This window comes from Carassius gibelio, chromosome B19, assembly GCF_023724105.1.
Source record: "Carassius gibelio isolate Cgi1373 ecotype wild population from Czech Republic chromosome B19, carGib1.2-hapl.c, whole genome shotgun sequence".
Classification (NCBI taxonomy): Eukaryota; Metazoa; Chordata; class Actinopteri; order Cypriniformes; family Cyprinidae; genus Carassius; species Carassius gibelio.
Genome location: NC_068414.1, coordinates 26,434,650 through 26,452,336, shown reverse-complemented (window position 1 = coordinate 26,452,336; position 17,687 = coordinate 26,434,650). Strand labels below are relative to the sequence as shown.

Sequence of the window (17,687 nt, the reverse complement as noted above, 5' to 3'; positions counted from 1 at the left end):
TAAAATATAAAACTCGACCTAACACACAGATTTGTGTCATAAACAATCAGCTTTTGACCCACTCTGTCCCACAAAAACAATAGGGATCAGCTCGATACTTCAACACGAACCAAAGATATAGTTTAAAATGTCCCCGAAGCGTCCAATCAAGGGTGTTTAAGCTCAGTCTAATTTACCGCCGAGGTCCCAAAGTGTTGTTTGATTTAAAATCGAACTCTTTGAGAGTCGTAAGAGGCTGTGAGAGCACTGGTGCTTCTAAATGACAAGCTGACTATTACACCGTAAAGCACGGCCAATTTAAATTGCAAAACAGGATGCCAGGTCACCTCAAAAGCAATATCTTTGAGTATTTCGCAAATGTACGAAATAAATATAAAAAAGAGGGAAATGTAAATGAGGGTGACGGAGGACTACTTTGAGGCGAGTAGGTAATGCTGCAGCTATTCATCACGATGGAGAAAGAAAGCACCCGCGTCCGTTCTTAGCATATTCTAATGAAGGCCATCATGCAAATGAGCGTGACCTTTTCTGGGCTTTTTATATTCAAGTTCACATTCAATGGAGAAATGTGTACATATGCTAGGCAAAGCAAGCGGACGCAGAAGCGTGCACTCCCGGAATTATATCGAGGCATAACAAATACTCTCCCCCTCTTTAGCTGAAACACCATAGTGACTAATTACAGCAATCAATGAGAGTACAAACAGAGCGAGCTACAGCTGTGAGAGAGGCAGGCCTGTCTGTTAGAACCGGGTCGAGTGATTTCACTTCACCCGGGAATTCGAGAACTGGCAGGATGTTGACGAGTCAGATATGACAGGGCTGTCTTTCTCTGGCCTTCTTCTCGTGCAAGCAGGAAGGCCGTCAAACAAATAAATAAATAAACACCCAGGCCCAACTGCCAGTAGAGTGTAATTGACAGCGAAAGTTACATACCCTTACAATGACTTTGAACTTTTCCGCTTGTAAAGATTAGGCATAAATATTGAAATATTGAAATGAAAGATGCCCTGCTTACATAGATGGAGCTGAAAGATGGAGGAAGAGGAGGTGGATGGAGGGCTGGCGGTGGGGGGGGGTGCTGGTGTAGTATCTCCTGTGCATCAGTAAGCAGACCGGGCCTCCTCTCTGCACAGACAGTTATGGATAGGAAACATTATCAGCCATGGTAATTAAAGGCAAAACTTATACATGCTGGGAGGGTGGAGGGGGGGCGTCACACACACCCACCATTTATCACACACACTGGCTCTGGCAGAGAGCAGATGAGGTGGACCGCTCCACCTCTACAAGCTTTAACACGCTTGCGCTGGTGGAATGCTTAGGAGGTTTTTGCCCCGTGATGTGATCCTGAGAAACAGAACTCACGTTAGCATGAAAAACTAGTTGTAAATACAATTAAATGGCAATGCAGAGGAGACAATGCGTTTGGCTTTTGAATAATTGCATAGACACAGAAAAGAAAAGGCACGTATAAGATCTGTTTTTATATCTAACAGTTTTTTTTTAAGCAGCAATTAGATTAAATGGTGAGCAAATACAGATTTTTCTTCAGAGGAAAAGACTGGTAATCTCACATACTTCTCCTCTAGAGTTTAATAATGTTGCAAACTCTGAACAAATTTCGTCTTAAGGAGCGTTTCCATTACCCTTCAAATTGCGCGAATTGAAATTGTGAATATGCCTAATGGAAGCGCGTAAATTTCGCAAAAACGCACGTATGTCACAAAAAAAAATTTACGCTCGCATGAGGTGGATTTTCAGGCAATTTTTCAAAATACTACAAAATCCATTGCCATGACTTGTCGCAATAAAAAGTTATGTTTTAGTCGCATAACACTGGTTAATGGAAATGCCATCATTTCGCAATATTTTTTTATCAACATTTATAAAATATCACCAAAGTTTTGTGCAAATTTGTAATGGAATAGCGCCTTTAGATTGCAATATAAATCAGCGGTTCTCTACCAGGGGACACATTAGGGGGCCTCAGCAAACTTCCAGGGGGCCACAGGATGAATTAAATTAATAAATTATTATTGTTTTATTTGTATTTTTTTTTAAAACGAAAATTAAAATTCTAAAAAAATAAATAACATCAAAACAAAAACTACAATCATACTATTTCCCTTTCAAAAAAATACTGTTCTTTTTGAAGAACATTGAGAACAGTTCTTTAAACAGTTATTGAACATGTTTAATTATCAATATTCTCTTCATGTTAATTAAAAAAGAATTGAAGAATTGAAAACAAGCAGCTTTTCATAATTGAAAGGTATGTAGATTTATCAGGGTAGATAATTGAGAACAAAAAGGGTAATATCATAGACTACAAGTAACAAATCTTGAAAACCACTGAAATTAATTCAATAATTTCTCATTAAAAAAATTCTGAGACCATTTTATATGGGCATTTATTGCAAGTCTCATTGTTTAATTTTCCCCCTAAAGAATCACTAGAGAATTCAAAAATAAAAACAAAAAAAACAAAAACATGGAAGGAAGGTGATGCATCTTTATGATGGCCAGCCTCAGAACTCTTTATTTGCTAACTTCTTGCAAACTCTATTGTCTCTCTACCTCCTTTAATATAGTATATGTGCAAAGGTATATCCACTGCTAAGCTTTACTGCACTCTTCTCTTGAGTGTTCAGTATTTGACCTGGAAGTCTGGGATGGTACTGCACAAAGCGCAAGGTCTGCACATGCTCCTCTATGCCAGGCCTCTTATGCGACTCAATTCCCACATCTCCTGATACTCACATTAAACATGCATGCACACTTATCCTGCTGCATTACAGTGCTTAGGCTTGCTTTAATTTTAATATACTATTAATGTTTTACATCAACATTCTGTAGATGTTAAAATACTGCAATTATATATAGTGGGTTACACATGCAACACATTAAAGTTGAGCCCGGACAGAAGTTGAGTCTGGACCCGCAATACACAGTCATGGGAGCAGAGTAAAGCGTATATATATGAGAATGATGGGGAAAAGGGCAACCAAGGATCATGATGCCTTGTGTGTGTCAGCCCTGAGATAAAGCACCACTCTGGCACACTTCGCGTCATGGAGAGCGACATCTCCAGCCTGCCAGGACCAGTCAGCACCAGCACTGTCACAAACACACACAATCACACATGCTCTCTGGGTTTCTCGCTCTCTCACTCACACACACGTCTACAGGAGTCCTGCAGATACCGACACTGTGCTGGAACAGCAGGAATCCAGCACATCACATTACCATCAAAACCTGCACTGCCGAGACAGGTCGGTGTCATTCACTGTGACATACACACACAGAAAGAAAGAAAGAAAGAAAGAAAGAAAGAAAGAAAGAGGACAGGACAGGACAGGACAGGACAGGACAGGACAGGAAAGGAAAGGAAAGGAAAGGAAAGGAAAGGAAAGGAAAGGAAAGGAAAGGAAAGGAAAGGAAAGGACAGGAAAGGACAGGAAAAGGAAAGGAATGTAACACATACACAATATATGGAAGGAAAAAAGAAAGAAAGGAAAGAATAAGAATAAGAAAGGAACACAACCAGAGAGATAGGAACATAGATATGAAGGAAAACAGACAGACAGCAAAGGAAATGAGAAAGAAAGGAACAAAGACCGACAGAAAGAAAGGAAGGATCAGACAGAAAGAAAGATGGAACAGACATAAAAACAAGAATGAAAGAACATAGACCGGAAGGAAGGGAGTCAGAAATAAGTAAGGCAAAGGGAAGGAAGATAGACAAAAAGGAAGGTAGAAATACATACAGAAAGGAATATAGACAGATCAGAAAGTAAGGAAAGGAAAGGGAGGAATAGTCAGACAGACAGAAAAGAAGAAAGGAAGCAATACATTTCCATTTGAAATGTTCTGAAAGGGCCTAAAAGCCCAGTTTTGATTTGGTCTCTAATAACAAGAACACATTCCAGCCATTGAGGGCTTACAAGGACAGCGGCTGGGATGTAGAAGGACAAGAGAGCACGAGTGCTGTTGATTGAAACATCGATGTTACCCTGCAAATGATCACACTACATAAAACTTTTACAAGTAAAGGGGCATTTGGGACCCATCACACACACACACACACATGCATATGGAAAGTGAGATGGCAAGCACTGAGCGGTAGAAAGCAAACTGAAGCGAGAGAACGTGAGAGGAAGAGATGGCGAGACTGATAGGCGCTGATCTTCATGATAAGCACTCCTGACAACTTGTGAGCGGTTTGCTGGTAGGACACTAATTGCCAGTGAAAGGTGACCGGGAGAGAGGCAAAGCAGCTCAGCTCACATAGGCCTCTCGCCTCGGTCCGACATGATACCCTACGACAGCACACATCCTCCGATCAAAAACCCAACACACACACTTGACACCAACCCATCACTCTCCGCAAAAACGGCACACTGATACTCCCCTGGCACCCGGCGAAAAAAGAGAGGGAGGGCAAGAGGCGAGGAGACGAGTATGAGAGAGATGAATCGTATTGACAGGTAGCCCACGGTGGTGAGGTTGAAGCTGCCTGGGTAGAAAAAGGAAGGTGAGACCCATGAACTGAGCGCCACTTAACTGGCCAAGACTCAACCTTTTCCACTCTTCTTCAGAATAACGTACAGAAGCCAGAGGAACACGCTGCATTCACGTGAGTGAAAGAACTATGGGTAATAACGTGACGATTCAAAAATTAGTGGTGCTTGCTGAGGACTTTTATACCGTCCTATAGGACAAAAGCATTTTTTAAAAGGGAGAATAAAGTTATGACATATTGAGCATCACTGTTTAATAAGCATTTTATAAGAATGAGCTTGTCAAGAATAAAGCATTATAAGATTTAAGTGACATTTTAAGAATAATTAAAGTATTATGAGGTCAATGTAGTAACATTTTGAATGCTTGTTTTTTTAAAATAGCAAATAAAGTTAGTTATGAAAATAAATTAAAATTAGTATAAAAATAAAATATAACCATATACAACTTAAGCAAACTTAAAGCAAACAATACACAACCACCTAGCAATTCCCTAGCAACCAATTAGAACACCTTAGCAAGTGCATGGAAACATACTAGCAACCACCCACACATTATTGTTTCTTCAAAACACGTGCATATCTGCATGTGTGACTTCCTTTCGTACACTTACTGTACAGTGGGTATATTAGTTTCATGAAATTCAGGAGGAATATTTGCAGTTTTGGCAGGGACTCTCAGGTCAGAGCTCTGAGAGCGATTAGCGTCTGGACGAGAACGAGACATTTCGTCTGGCTGTGTTCTCCGAATCCTCTCCCTGGGCTCGTGAAACAATGCTGTTGAACTATACCACACATACAGAGCGACAGTGTGAGAGAACTGGCTGTAAAAATATTCCTGGCACCATACATCACCAGCGCAGGACAATTTGCAGCTTATGTGGAAAAACAGGTTAGTTATGGAGGTAAGAGAGGTGAAGACAGCAGCAGAGAGAGAGAGAAAGAAGGATGGAAGAGGTGAATTTATTATGGTCCAACAGTTTGGCCATAACTCCTGCGGAGAGGCAGATGTCGGGATGGCGACAGCAGTGCTAGTGGACAGTGGCCACAGGAGGATAGCGACGCGTGAAAACCAAAGTAATGGTTAGCCGTGCTAGCGTGTGTCATAGGTAATCAATGCGGGAGGGAAGTACAGGGTTACAGGGAAAATAAAATGGTCTGGTAGAGTTGCATCAGAGCTGACAGCTCTCCAATAAGAAGATACTTGCTCCTCCCCTCCATCCCATGATCACAGTCCAATCCCATCCAGACCTCCTGGGGAAAAGAAAGTGTTAGGCCTTCACTTTCTGACCTTTTAACCTTCACTCATCATCATTTCTTCTATACCTTCGAACTCATTTTCCTCACGTTCCTTCATTTTCTTGTCTAAATGGACCCTTTTCACATTTACTGGGTAAACTTCTGTAGAAGTGAATGGGACCTGCAACAAGTATAACTTTTGTGTTTGTGTCTGCTCCAACAGTAACAGAAAAAAATCCTCAAAAGCGTTTCTATGGCTTTACAAATTAAAAAAAAATAGAGAAATTCATTGTGGTAGACAAAAAAAAAAAGTATGAAAATAAGTTTGCAAATTTGCTGTTTTTATTAGAAATCCTTAAGCATTGGAGTTTGTTTTAAAAGTCAGTTTTATTCATTTATATTTATTTTAATTGTCATTTCTATGTAATTATTTGTGAAATTCACTAGCAATTTCTTAGTGAAAACAGTTTCAAAACTATTTTTTTTTTGTATAAATGTACATGTAAAAATATTTTCCAAGTTTTAAATAAAACAAAGGTTATTAAAGTACATTTAACGAGAAATTTATATTTCATTCTACTTTAAAATTCCACATTTAATTTAATATGTTACTGAGTTCCTTAATTATTGGTGATACTTACTAACAATTTCTTAGTGAAAACCTGTTTATTAGAGTACATTTAGCAAGAAATTAATATTTCAATTGTTTTACTTCCAAATGTCATATTTAGTTCAATTGCAGCTTCTTAATTACCTTTAATAACTTTTACAATTTCTTAGTAAAAACTGTTTCAAAGCTATTTTAGCATGAATTTCCATGTAAAAATGGAAATTCTGCAAGAAATTAATGTTCCAGTCTTTCTACGTTCAAATTTCACAAGAAATATAACGTAACATATCTTATTTTATTGTGATATTTTTGGTGATATTTAATAAAAATGTATTTTTTCAATGTAAATATACACTGAACATCAAAAATATTTTTCAAAGTTGCAAATAAAACAAAGATTAAACAAAAACCTACTATTTTAGTCTTTCTGCTTCAAAATATATATTTTTTGCCATTACTTCTGAATTATTTGTGAAATGTGTTAGCCATTTCTGAGTGAAAATCACTTCTACGTCCATTTTTTTCACTGTACATGTTTTTGTTTGTTTGTCTTTTTAATAAAAAATGTACAAAACTTTGCTAGGTTCAGATGTTAACAACTGTGGAAACGCAACATTAGAGTCGATGAACATGCAATCTAAATGCGTCCTGACGAGACACCCCTTTACCGCTAATGCACCGCAGTCCGTCCGGGCCATCCTTTGTGGCCTAATCCACCTGGCGCATCTGCAGCAGAGAATCTTCCAGAAGTCTCTCTCTTCCCTCTCTCTCTCTATTGATCTGGCTGGTGTGTGGAAGCTGGATCTCTTTACAGTGTGGTGCCAGACTGTTGGAGCCAGTGCTCTGGATGTCTGCTCTCACTAGGACTGATGACGACACCCTGAGGATCCTCTCCACATGGACCTGAAATAATAAAACCCCGCTCGCGCCCTCCATCACCCTCTCAGCTGTCGATACATGTGCTGCATACGCTGAAATATGCGAGGACATCATGCCCGCACATGAGGAGACTGTGATGGTATTTATGTCGCGTGGCTGGAATACAAAAAGCCTGTTTGTGAATGTCAGTTGCAAAATTGCTTTTTTGATGCTTCAATTTATAAATGAAAACACGTAAGAAGGCCTGAGATCAGTCAGAGGTTGCTATAACCGATCATGTTATTCATTCCAGAGGGCTAAAATAAATCTGACTGAACAGATGAGACAGCTAATGACTGCAAAAGGGTTCGCAGTTTTTAAATTTAGGAGTGCCATAATAATAAGATGATGAGTGTTGGGAAGCAACGAAAATACAAAACTACATTTTAGAATAGCTCAGAAGTAGCTCTCTCTCTCTCTCTCTCTCTGGATAGATGTGAGAATTATGATTTATTTTAGCAAGTCATTTTGTTCAGATAATTCATTTTAGCGAACTGGAAAAAAATGATTCATTTACATAATCATTTATTATTACTCAGTTGTGCAAAGTGGTGTTTTTCTTCCTTTAATGTAAATATTTACATTAAAAGAAGAAAATAAAATATGATGCAAATAAATGAATTTATTAAAATTATTAAATTATTTAAATATGTGAACTTTTATTCATTTAATTGTATATTATATATATATATATATATTTAAATTAGATTTATTACAATTATTAAATTATTTAAATCTTTTTTTTTTTTTCATTTCATTTAGCTAATTATATATATATATATATATATATATATATATATATATATATATATATATATATATATATATATATATATATATATATATATATATATATATAAATATATTTCATTTTCAGTATAGGTTTTTGTAGATAGTGGGATGAATAGAAATATATAAAGTATTGTTATACATACATTATATATTTAAATTCATTTTATTTTGAGGTGGACACAAGCACATCCTTTCAGACTTCGTCTCATGAGCATATGTGTGCGGTCAGCACACAAAGTAAGAATTGAATGACAGATCTGCACAGAAAACACTGCCATTTATCTCCTAAAAGTGAGAGATTACTCCTCTTACAGTGACGCAAGGGATCCTAAGGGATACTAGACTGTTGTCCATTAACTTCCTCTAGGCAATTCATTTCTAAGAGTAGCTACAAGGATTTTTTTCAGTAAATAAATAAAAGGGCCCCAAAAAGCTCACATCGAAATCAATTTCCAGGTGCTGTATAAATGAATGCGCGCTTCCTCATCGACTTAAAAAAAAAAAAGAAAAGAAAGAATACTTGATTCTTCTGTTTAAACAGAAAAACAGTTCAGAAGTGTCAAGTGTCAGAGTAATTAAAAAGAGAACTCTGGCCCTCTCCTCGGGTGAGAATCGCTGAAGACATTAAGTTAACAAAAGCACGGGGCAAATAAGAGTCAAGGGAGAAGTGACAGTTATCTGCTAAATTCATAAATGTGGCTTTTTGTATAACGGTAATCATCATCCCTCATGCTGTCATTTTCCATTTTAATTGCTCGCCTCAGTGCTTTGGCTCAGGGAAGCCATTGGAACCCCACAGAGTGCAGTACAGAGCTCGAGAAAAGGAGCGAGAAAAAGAAAGAAAACATACAGGGCCCTCCAATCTGACTGCTCCAGTTTAGGTTACTGCCATGTGTGCATCTGACAGGTTAATTTTTTGCAATTAGACTGTTCCGAGAGCGTACAGAACAGGTGAGGTCTTCATCGAAACGCATAAAAACGAACGCCGAATTACGCGAAAGACAAATATTCTGAACACGAGCTATAAAGTTTGCCCAACAGGCGAGCAGCAATGTACGATGTATGTGCTTGCATCTTGGAGCCCTTTTCTAAACTCATAGCTGTCCTGCCACAGAACTTGGACTCTTGATTATAGAGAAAAATGGGAGGGAGGAAGAAGAGCGTAGCGAATGGTAAAAGCATAACAGGATAAAAATCAAGTCGCGAGGCTAAGCTAACATGGTGAGCAGCCTTTCTCATAGTCGCCATGTCGTATATATTTTATAAGACATCAAAAGAAGCCAGCGAGACTTCTTTAGATTTCATCCTAATCTCATGCTGTTATCTCTTTCCTCCTCATCCAAAACCAGCTCATATTTCACCCACGGTATCTTGTTATTTCTATAATCTTGTTCCTGCCCATGATAGATTTCTTAGAGCAGAGCATTTATCACGAGCTTTCAGAAATGAACTTAAGTTTTGCTGTGTCTTAAGTGCGAGTTTGTGGGCTGAATTTAAGGGACAGTAATGTTATTGAGAAGTATTGGTGAGTTTTAGAGGTTTCCGCGCTGTTGTGTTCGGAGGAGACGAGCCGTTTAAAAAAAAAAGACGGAGAGAGCAGAGCTTCAAACTGTGATAAGAAAAACAACATTTCAGCCGCTTGCTCCTTCATGCCCACCATTACACCATGTTTTTTGTATTAAAAATTCCTTATCCATAGTTGACTTACTGAATTATCAACATCACGATTAATCAAATCAAGCGATAAAAACAGCAAAAAGCCTCTGTGACAAGGAAAACATTTCTACAAGGGTTTTGGTAACTGAAGTAAAGGATAATGGATGTCGAGCTGTTTAATTATTAGAAAAATAATGCACACCTGAAACGGTGACGTGGCCAAGACACGAAGCAGGTTTCAAAATTTACAAGAGCAATCCCTGAATTTAGACTTCAAAAGTCAATGCTCGGAGAGAGATACCTGCTTTGCACTCTTCACTACTCTCTTCGATCACTTAAAATGTCTACATCAACATCTGGGGGCAGTGTCTTTCTTTCTCTCTCTCTCTCTCGCTCTCTCTGCTGGAGTGTTTTTATCAGAGGGTCTGTTTTAAATGTTGCTGACAGCTTCTGCCTCCCTCTCAGTGTAATTATAGGCAGAGGCTGAGGCAGGGCTGGATGTAGCCAGGCCTGTGTAATGGGGATAATTAACTTACCCTCATCACCCCACTTCAAAGGCCTGCTACAGAAAGAGAGAGAGAGAGAGAGAAAGAGACGGAGACACTCAGGGGTGGATTGTATCAGCTACTGCGAGAAGGCCCCCTGAAGCCCCCTGGTGTCTAGAACCTTAAAAAGGGAAAAACAGATATATTAGACAAATGAAGGTGCCGCCCATAAACATGCACAGGGTTGACACAGCACTCAGCAAATCCAAAGACACACAAGCGCATGAAGGTCCCCTCCCTTTTCTTCCTCCTAAGAAGCAGGTAATTGCTGTTGTTAACACCGTCTCTGCTTTTCCTACAGCTGAGTTTCTAGAGAGAAAAGATCTTTGACAGTGCCGACTTTAAATGCAAATACTTTCCTTGCACTTTCACCCTTTTTAGTATGTTTTAACATTACTCAATCTATTACAAGCATATATTAGCATAAGGCTTTAGGTACCCCGCGATTCAGTTTGATTTCGATTCAAGTCGAGATTCGACTCGGAAATTATTCCTGATTTATCTCAGCTTCTCAGCTTTTCAGCTCAAATCTCCAGAAAGTTAAGGTTGCTTGCATCGAAATACTGTAAAGATTGTGCATAAAATCAGGACATAAAATGACTTTGGTGACCCAGCAAATTGAATATAATAAGCAGGTCTAATAGTATAATAACTGCAGCTTTTGTTCTGTCTAAATGAAAAGCTGCATGCAAGCAACCTGCCTTTGTGAATGCACTGCTGTTTAAAAATCGCCATTTTGTTCAGTTTGAAAGAATAATAAAACTAAAAGAATATAACTATAATAATAGTTTTATTTAGTAATTAAATAATTAAACTTTTTCATTAATATTATATTTTAAAAAAAATTGAGCACCAAATTAGCATATCAGAATTATTTGCTAAGGATCATGTGACACTGAAGCCTGGAGTAATGACAATTAATTTCAGGAATCTTATTTTATTTATTTATTTATTGTTTGTTTGTTGTAACATTTACTTCCTTCAAATATACTTGCATTTTTTTCTCTGCCGTGTGCTTTTCAACGAGATCTGTATTTCTGATTTTTGAATAAAAAAATTAATACAAAATTTGATTTGATGAATGTCAGTTAATCGATTCATAATTACCTAATTATTACATCATTTATTTAATTATAATAATTTAGAATCTCAATGCATCAGATAATTGATTCTCTCACTCCTGGTAAACATGCACTTGGTGTCTCATATTAAATTAGCTGACATGCTACAAAAAGAAAATCACACCAGCAAAAACTGTTTTGTTGGGATATCCTTGCATACAGCTCATGTACAGACCCATAAACAAAAGCACCTATTTTCTGACACTTACTTAACACCTCTCACTGAACATGCATGTATGTGTGTGTTTAGTTACAAAACCCTGGGGGGATCAGAGGTGAAATGTAGACGCTTTGGGCATGAGTGCAATTCCGTACTCTTTGCCACATCTACTGCACAGTGTAAGGAGAGAAGCAAACGTTCAGCGGAAAAAAGAAACAAGGGAAAAAGCCCACCACCAGGCTGGACTGAAAAATCAAAGGAGGCATCAGACACAAAACCGGAGTCTTGTGAAGGCCTTAATTGCTAGAGGAATAACACTGGCTGAAATGTTATTACAAGCCTGGTGTTGATTTAAGACCCTGGTTATTATGGGCCAGTCTGGGTGGAGGTCTGAGTCTCTGACCCCCCCAGTGCTTTCATATAATGTCACCATGCATTTAAACTGAAAGAACCATGAGACCTTGGTCCTTACTTATTCTTCTGCACTAAATGAGATGGGACCATCAATTTGCCACCCCTGTCATGAGACTAACTGCCATGCCACCATCGCCATGCCAACAGATGCTGATTATGACATCACACAAATAGCACTGACACCAATGGGACCAGAGTCCCAATACGTAAAAGAAGCCAAAGAGAGGTTTCTTTGTACAGATGCATCCATTTTTTCACAAGTTTGTCATGTCAATGGCCATTTAACTTTCTTAAAGGTGCAGTGCATTTGCATTGAATACTGCTTACATAAAAAAAGGTTCTTTAGTGGCATTGATGGTTCCATGAAGAACTTTGAACATCCATGGAACCTTTCAAATGCAGAAAAGGTTCTTTATAGAGGAAAATATTTCTTTAGATTTTTTAAATGTTCTTCAAAATGGTTCATTCAAGAACTGCTCACTGAAAGGTTCTTCACTGTAAAACACCCGTTTGGAGCCTTTACTTTAAAGAGTGTACTTTATCTTGTTAACCTGTTATAATCGGTCAAGTTCCCCCACAGAATAAACAAAGAATGACTGAATGAAAATAATACAGTTATTAAGCATTGATAACAAAAAAATGCATAAGAATTATAAAATAATTAGCAGAATGTTTCAAATAGTTGTAGTCAGGGCATGAATATTATGAATATTATTTTATTATATTCATGAATATTAATTTCCTCATGTAATATTTGTTGAGTTTAAATGTGTAATAGTAAATTTTGCATTGTGATTGTTTTGTCTCGAGTTCTTCATAGCAATGCAGAATTTTAGGACAAGGCCAAAGGACAAAGGTGCAGTGCATAAATTTTCAATAGTATGCTGCAGGCCAAATCTGGAAAAACAATGAGCATTTTAGTACTTCCGCTTCCAATGTCCTAAAGTCAATGGGTTTTTTAGATAAATGCTATTCTAACTCAAACTTTTAGGGAATTTTTTGTCTAAATAAAGACTGAAAGAATCGTCAGAATGGTGATGATACTGAAGTCATGCATTGTTCATTTATAGCCTACATTTACCTTTTTACTTCTGACGATTACATTTAGGCTTTAAAATTCATAAAGGTTGTGTTCATTTGTAAAGATTATCATGATGAAACAAACTTTTGTTGGTGACAGAGATTATTTTCTGCAATAGTCCTAAAACCAATGGAAAAATCTTGCATGATGCTTACTTCTGGGTTGGCCTTCAAATAGGTAATCACTACAGTATACTTTATCTCACTTTATATTAAATGTCTTTAACTACTGTACTTACATAAAAAAATAAGTACAATGTACTTACTGTGTTCATTTTGTATTGCAAAACACTTTTCCCAATATTGAAGTGAGATTTGGGTAAGATTAGAGACAGGTTTGGTGGTATGGGTAGGTTTAAGGGTGAGTTTAAGGTGTCAGAGTACTTGTAAGATAACGTTACACGCAGGCATTTCTTTAATACAAGTACAAATTAAGAACATATATGTACACATTGTGTATTTTTTCAAATTATGAATTTAAATGTAAGTACATAGTAGTTAAGGAGACCTAATATAAAGTGGGACCCAGCATTTTATTGTAAAACAATAAGTATATTCCCAAGAAAACAGTACAAACTGCGAGAACAATATTGATTCATCCAATAGTTTGAGTTAGGTGCCGGACTATCAGATTTTCTGACCAATAGCAGACAGGGAAACCTGTTTGGAAACAATCTTTAGTTTTGCAAACTTGTTTAATGGCACATCTCACCTTTGAACATCTAAATAAGCCTACAGGTTTTGTTTGTTTGTTTGTTTTGTTTTGTGTTTTTTGATGCCTTCTCTTAAACCCCTTAGGTTCCCACTAAACTTAATCCCCACAGAAAGAGTATACAGACCAGGAAAGTGGTAGTTTGGCTTACAGAACAGAAACGTTTAGGGATAGATGGAGCAAAATAAGGATCTGAGGAAGGGGTAAAAGAGAATAGAGGGAGGGGTATTGCGGTACAGGAGCGGTGTGACGGTGGTGACACTCTGCAAATCGTGTTAGACAGGGTAGGGCTCGGCTGAGCTGCAGCAGTGTGACGTGGGCTGATGCACCATGCCTGCCTGCGTTACTCTCGCCAGCGTGGCTGCATCTGTGCACTCTTTACCACAATGCATCCAGCAGCCAATCACTTCTTCCACTCTAATTAACAGCCATGTAAATCCACACCCAGGCCAGCCGAGCACGCACCGACAGCTAGCGAAGGAGGGGTGCGAGAGATGTCGAGGGATGGGGGCAGGGTGCCGTCCCAACAAAAACAGCATCTAACCCGAACCTGCGATCGTATCAGGGCGAGACCTCGACCCTATGGCCCCCCGCCTCTTCCCATTCTCCTCCTTCAGAAGAGTCTCTCACATTCAGTGTGCCACCAGCTCCGGCCTTCAACTCCCATCATGCTCATAGCTCCGGAGAAGGTCAGTGGGGTGGCGTCTGATTGGCCGAGATTCAGATATCCATGGCATATGGGAAGCATGACACACCTGAAGTGACAGGGCACGTCCTCTCGGCAGACACTAGGGCAGGAGGGATAAACAGATGAATGCATAAAAAGAGAGATGAACAGAACACACCCATCAGCCCCAATTGCACGTCACCCACTGTTGGGCGGAAACACAGCTGGCCAAGTCATGGTAAGTTGAAGAAACGTTGTCTCAACGCATCTCACCACACCTTCACTCCTCACACAGAACTTATGTGCCACATGTCAACTCTCTGGAGGCTTAAGCCCCTCTGAATGCATGTGTGTGTGTGTGTGTATATGTGTGTGTCTGTGTGTGTGCGTGTGTGTGTGTGTGTGAGGAGAGCGGCGAGGGAAGAGAACAGAAAACACTTTTGAACAGATGCTTAAGAAAGCCAGTTTGTTTTATATTTAAACTAAGATTTTCACTACCGTTTAAAAGTTTTGGGTCATAACGGTTCTATTTATGTATTTATGTTCTTAAAAAATAATAATAATAATAATAATTATATATTTATATATATTTCTTAGAATTTTGTATTCATTAAAGAATCGTGCAAAAAAAAAGTATCATAATTTCCACAAAAATATTAATCAGCAAGACAGCAACATTAATAAACTCTTTTGATAATATTTAAAAAAAGTTTCTTAACTTTTAAAATATATTAAAATTGAAAAAAGTTATTTTAAATAAGGATAAATGTTGACAATATTAACGTTTTTCTGTATCTTAATTAAATGCATTTTTTTATTATATTTAAAAAACTATAGCCTTGGTGAGCATGAGAGATGTCTTTTAATAAAAAAATACTCAAACTTTTGTATGATAGTGAATATACAGGGATGTATCCTACTATGATCTGCAAGTCAGTACAAAAAAACACTTTTATTATTACCAGCACAAAAATTTTAATGAAATCTATCTTTTTGATGGCAGCAACACTACAGCTGCATGATCAAGTTATCCAGTATAATTTCAAAAGGTATCACAAATTTGCTTACATTTATTTAGTATACTAAACATATTTGATATTTATACAGATTTAAATGGAAATTTAAAAAGAGAAATAAAGTAAATTGATTACATCTGCTAAATCACTAAATACAAATGTATTTTATATATATATATATATATATATATATATATATATATAAAACTTTTTCTCATGATCAGGTCCAACAAGTGCTATTCATCCATGTAAACACTTTCAGTATTATTTAAATCCATTCAGGTTGCCCCACTTTATGAAGCTTTTTGAGAGAATATGGAAAATGACAGTAATAACGAATGAGTGGCTATGTCCAAACCTTTGACTGGTGGCATATAAACACTGCAGCTAATGTGAAATTTATCGTGAGACTTCTAGGAAACAGCACATAGTGTAAACAGTGTTTTCAATAACCATAGACAGTGCAACAAATGACCCCAATCTGCTGAAATGCTTTGACACATTCAGTCTAAAGTTTTTCCATCCATGAAGCTGATATCCTGTTTGTGGAAATGAAGTCTTGAATCCCATGGCAACTGATTTTTACACACCGTAGTATTTTCCGTAATTATGAATCCTAACTTGCACTTGTACTGTCCCCTCTGCTTCTTTCATAACTTCTCATGGACAGAGCTGAAACTAAGGGATAGCATTACTCATAAAATCAGTCATTTTATTGGTTTATGGGCTTATCACTGAGCCAAAGTTTCCTGTAGTTCTTGAATGTGTGTTAAAATCAATATATAGCATACTGCAAGTCCAACATCAAATTATAAAGAGAGTGGGTAAGTTGGGTCATATCTTTAATCGATCAAATTGTGTCTAAACTGTTAAAAAGGGTTCAACATAGCTTCTAATATATATATATATATATATATATATATATATATATATATATATATATACAGTATTGTTCAAAATAATAGCAGTACAATGTGACTAACCAGAATAATCAAGGTTTTTAGTATATTTTTTATTGCTACGTGGCAAACAAGTTACCAGTAGGTTCAGTAGATTGTCAGAAAACAAACAAGACCCAGCATTCATGATATGCACGCTCTTAAGGCTGTGCAATTGGGCAATTAGTTGAAAGGGGTGTGTTCAAAAAAATAGCAGTGTCTACCTTTGACTGTACAAACTCAAAACTATTTTGTACAAACATTTTTTTTTCTGGGATTTAGCAATCCTGTGAATCACTAAACTAATATTTAGTTGTATGACCACAGTTTTTTAAAACTGCTTGACATCTGTGTGGCATGGAGTCAACCAACTTGTGGCACCTCTCAGCTGTTATTCCACTCCATGATTCTTTAACAACATTCCACAATTCATTCACATTTCTTGGTTTTGCTTCAGAAACAGCATTTTTGATATCACCCCACAAGTTCTCAATTGGATTAAGGTCTGGAGATTGGGCTGGCCACTCCATAACATTAATTTGTTGGTTTGGAACCAAGACTTTGCCCGTTTACTAGTGTGTTTTGGGTCATTGTCTTGTTGAAACAACCATTTCAAGGGCATGTCCTCTTCAGCATAGGGCAACATGACCTCTTCAAGTATTTTAACATATGCAAACTGATCCATGATCCCTGGTATGCGATAAATAGGCCCAACACCATAGTAGGAGAAACATGCCCATATCATGATGCTTGCACCTCCATGCTTCACTGTCTTCACTGTGTACTGTGGCTTGAATTCAGAGTTTGGGGGTCGTCTCACAAACTGCCTGTGGCCCTTGGACCCAAAAAGAACAATTTTACTCTCATCAGTCCACAAAATGTTCCTCCATTTCTCTTTAGGCCAGTTGATGTGTTCTTTGGCAAATTGTAACCTCTTCTGCACATGCCTTTTTTTTAACAGAGGGACTTTGCGGGGGATTCTTGAAAATAGATTAGCTTCACACAGACGTCTTCTAACTGTCACAGTACTTACAGGTAACTCCAGACTGTCTTTGATCATCCTGGAGGTGATCATTGGCTGAGCCTTTGCCATTCTGGTTATTCTTCTATCCATTTTGATGGTTGTCTTCCGTTTTCTTCCACGTCTCTCTGGTTTTGCTCTCCATTTTAAGGCATTGGAGATCATTTTAGCTGAACAGCCTATCATTTTTTGCACCTCTTTATAGGTTTTCCCCTCTCTAATCAACTTTTTAATCAAAGTACGCTGTTCTTCTGAACAATGTCTTGAACGACCCA

The 17,687-nt window shown here is 37.7% G+C and overlaps 1 long non-coding RNA gene across 2 annotated transcripts in view; it reads right to left on the bottom strand.

Moving 5' to 3' along the window:
• Positions 1-1,013: 1,013 nt before the first annotated feature.
• LOC127979764 (uncharacterized) overlaps positions 1,014-17,687 on the bottom strand; it is a 39,718-nt gene continuing 23,044 nt past the window's right edge. The window contains exons 4-5 of one of the 2 annotated variants that reach the window (XR_008158867.1): positions 1,231-1,350; positions 1,014-1,128 (exon numbers count right to left, since the gene is read on the bottom strand). This is a non-coding gene — a long non-coding RNA (uncharacterized LOC127979764). Of the gene's footprint in view, positions 1,129-1,230; positions 1,351-13,963; positions 14,559-17,687 lie in introns of those variants that run through there. The other variant, XR_008158866.1, reaches the window with a different exon arrangement.